Consider the following 4,258-nt stretch of genomic DNA (forward strand, 5'->3'; position numbering starts at 1 on the left):
GCGAAACGGAAGTAAATTTAAAACTTTGTCCATAAAGCTATGCTTATATGCACACCATAACATTCCAAACATTTATATGTTAACAACTCACATCAAAATGTGTACTAACACAGAACACTATACATACAGGAGCATACAAGTTTAAGTCAGTCGAACCCAAGACTTATATACAAAAGTAGTCCAATGCTTTCGCCAACACAACAAAACTATGAACAAAGGACAATGCGAAGACAGTCTCGCGCGTGAGACGTTTGGGCTGACTCTTCAAAACTTTGACTGTTTCTCACAATTTCACCGAGGCTGGTTCTGGACGTCTCTTGGCTCACCTACATGAACATAAATGAGCGTGAGCGAAAGCCCAGTGAATAATATCAATAAGGAAGATACATAAGCAATCTTTGAAATAGTTACAGCAGACGGCCTTTGGCCCAATCACTTGTATCAATCGGCCTTCGGCCCAATCATTTATGTTAATCAGCCTTTGGCCCAATCATTTATGTCAATTGGCCTTCGGCCCAATCATTTATGTCAATCGGCCTTCGGCCCAATCGTTTATATCAATCGGCCTTCGGCCCAATCATTCATGTCAATCGGCCTTCGGCCCAATCATTTATGTCAATCGGCCTTTGGCCCAATCATTCATGTCAATCGGCCTTCGGCCCAATCATTTATGTCAATCGGCCTTTGGCCCAATCATTCATGTCAGTCGGCCTTTAGCCCAATCATTCATGTCAATCGTTGTCCACCATTCAAATTAATGAACTTACAAAACTTACATAGAAGTAAACAATTGGACGACAACATATTTCAAATATCTTGTTAAGATATTACTCACAGTGATCGATTGGTTGGTTTGCTCTAGAGCTCGACCCTACACATTCCATGAACACAAAAGGGTCACAAACAATTCAATCCGTTCCAAATTCACATTTTCCTCTTTAAGCTTCATTCTTATCTCTTTAACTCAATTACAATGCTCAATGCATGCCTAAGAGTACTTGAAAGTGAAAGAGAACAGAAAATGAAACACAGAATGTCTTTTCAAAATTTCAGAAAACAGGGTCCCCGCTCGAGCGTGGACTTCCCCGCTCGAGCGGACCCTTGAGGCCTACAAAAGTACTGGATATGTCAAATTTACGCTCAATCGCGAACTCTGGTGCTCGAGTGGAAGGCCTTTCTACATGGCTCCCCGCTCGAGCGTTAACTTCCCCGCTCGAGCGGAAACCATGTTTGCAGAAAATACTGGGAACACGAATTTCACGCTCGAGCGGCGATTTCCCCGCTCGAGCAGGAATCAAAATTCTGGAAAATCCATAACATGTTCTTGAGCTTCAATTCGACATTCTAACCAACATTTCTTGCATGCAATAGCTCAAACTTCAAATACACTTGTACTAACATGGTATAAACCCCAAATTACAACCCAATGAAGCTCAACCTCATCATTTAATCACATGCATGCCCAATCTACACCAAATTCACCTCCAACATAACAATTTCATGCATTCAAGCTCATATTCTTATAAATTGTACATGCATGTGAGATATAACTCTCCTTATCAACTCAAGTGGTGCAAATGGTGATCACAAACATGAATTCTAACTAAAATCTTACATGGATCAAACATTTTGTGGTCAAACATGCAATTTCAAAGCAATTACACACATGCATGCATACATTGACCTTTAATTCAACAAAACCAACTCAATTTCATCATACTCAATTAAACTTATGTTCTTGACCATTAATCGAACTTGGATTCAGAAGATGATAACTTAAAATTCATGAATTCCCTTACCTAGGAGCTCAATCTTCCAAACTATAGCAAATTCTTGAGTTTAATCTTCAAATTCCCCAATCCTTGAGTCCAAATTACACAATTCTCTCACTTTCTCTCTCTATAGCCAGCCCCTCTCTCTCTCAAGGCACAAAATCAGATTTTTGAGCTCAAGTGTACCAATTAAGTGTATAGTGCCTCTTTACATAAGTTCCCACTAGCACCAATTTAATAATAATAAATAATTGGGTACTAATTCAATGAATTAATCCAATTAATCTGATCCGAATCAATTTCCAATTAAATTTCACCGTAGGCTCTAAAAATTGCGCTAATCATAATGGCGTAATTAATTTCAGGTTCTGTGGCCGATAAGGCCTTCAATTTAATTTCCAAAGCAGATGATCAAACAGATATTCCTACGGTGAACAGATAAAAATTCAAAACCACATATTTTCACATAATGGCACACAAAATCATATTAAGCACATAATCATGCTCATATTAAGGACCAATTAACATATTACGGAACAGGGATATCACATGAATGGTTTTGATCTTGTCAGAAGTGTCTTGCACAATTTCAGGCCCAAGTAAAGCTGTATCCCCGACTTCTGTCCAACAAATTGGTGATCTACACCTTCTACCATACAAAGCCTCGTATGGTGCCATACCAATGCTGGAGTGGAAGCTGTTATTGTGTGCAAACTCTGCTAGTGGCAAATAGTCTTCCCAACTCCCTTGAAAATCTAAGGTACACATTCTCAGCATATCATCTAACGTCTATATAGTCCGTTCTGATTGCCCATCTGTCTGGGGGTGGAATGCGGTACTAAACCTCAGTTTTGTCCCCATAGCTTTCTGCAAACTCTTCCATAATCTAGATATAAATCTCAGATCTCTATCCGACACAATAGATACCGGAACTCTGTGTAAATGGACAATTTCATCAATATATATAATAGCCAGTCTATAAGCATCAAATGTAGTTCTAACAGGTAGAAAATGTGCAGATTTAGTCAGTCTATCAACTACAACCCAAATAGAATCCATACCTCGAGGAGTTCGAGGTAGACCAACAACAAAATCCATAGTCACATGCTCCCACTTCCGTTCAGGAATAGGGAGAGGTTGAAGTAGACCGCATGGCTTCTGATGTTCAGCTTTAACTTGATGACATTGAAAGCACTTGGACACATATTCTGTAATTTCTTTCTTTATTTTAGGCCACCAATAGCTTTGTTTTAAATCCCAATACATTTTATTGTTACCCGAATACATAGCAAACACTGATTTATGGGCTTTATCTAAAACCCTTTTCTTTAGTTCCGGAATATTTGGGATACACATTCGGTTTCGAAATCTCAACACTTTGCCTTCGATGCTGAACTCTGCTTTCGGACTTGTCTCAAATTCATCAATCACGTTCTTGGGGAATTCATCCTCTTTGTGTTTCTGTTTAATCTCATTAATGATTGCCGGTTCAGCTAGAATAGCGGCTATCAATCCGCCCTGTTCACACAATACCACTTCAATCTCAGACTTCTCAAAATCTTGCAAGATCTCTTTCTGTTCAGTAAGTAAACAAGCCATACTCCCTATCGACTTTCTACTTAGGGCATCAGCAATTGTATTAACTTTCCCGGGGTGATATTGGATTTCAAGGTCATAATCCTTTATCAATTCAAGCTATCTCTTCTGCCGCATATTGAGTTCTTTTTGTGTAAAGAAGTATTTCAGGCTCTTGTGATCTGTGTGGCCTTCACATTTTGCCCCATACAAATAATGCCGCCAGATTTTCAAAGCAAAAACAACTGCGGCCAATTCAAAATCATGTGTCGAGTAGTTCTTCTTAAGTGGCCTCAACTGTCGAGAGGCATAGGCAATTACCCGTCCGTTCTGCATTAGCACACAACCCAAACCTTTATAAGATGCATCACTGAAAATTACAAAGTTTTCCGTACCTGTGAGCAATGTTAATACCGGTGCAGTGGTCAGTCTTGTCTTTAGTTCATGAAAGGCAGATTCTCTTTTGTCATTCCATTCAGATGGTTACCCTTTGTGTGTCAGTTGGGTAAGAGGTACAACTATCCTTGAAAAGTCTTTCACAAATCTCCTGTAATAACCGGCTAAGCCCATGAAACTGCAGACTTCTGTCACGTTTGTCGGTGTAGGCCAATTCACAATTGCCTCTATTTTCTGTGGGTCCACTGAAATCCCCTCTTTGTTGATCACATGTCCTAAAAATATGACTTCATCCAACCAAAATTCGCATTCTTTAGTTTAGCAAATAATTTCGTTTCTCTAAGTGCTTGCAGGACAGTTCTCAAATGATGTTCATGTTCCAGTCTATTCTTAGAGTATATCAAAATGTCATCAATAAAAACCACAACAAATTTGTCAAGGTAGGTTTTAAAAATTTGGTTCATTAAGTCCATAAATGCTGCCGGAGCATTAGTTACCCCAAATGGCATAACAAG

This window comes from Camellia sinensis, chromosome 12 (genome assembly GCF_055761805.1).
Source record: "Camellia sinensis isolate YWXY chromosome 12, ASM5576180v1, whole genome shotgun sequence".
Lineage (NCBI taxonomy): Eukaryota > Viridiplantae > Streptophyta > Magnoliopsida > Ericales > Theaceae > Camellia > Camellia sinensis.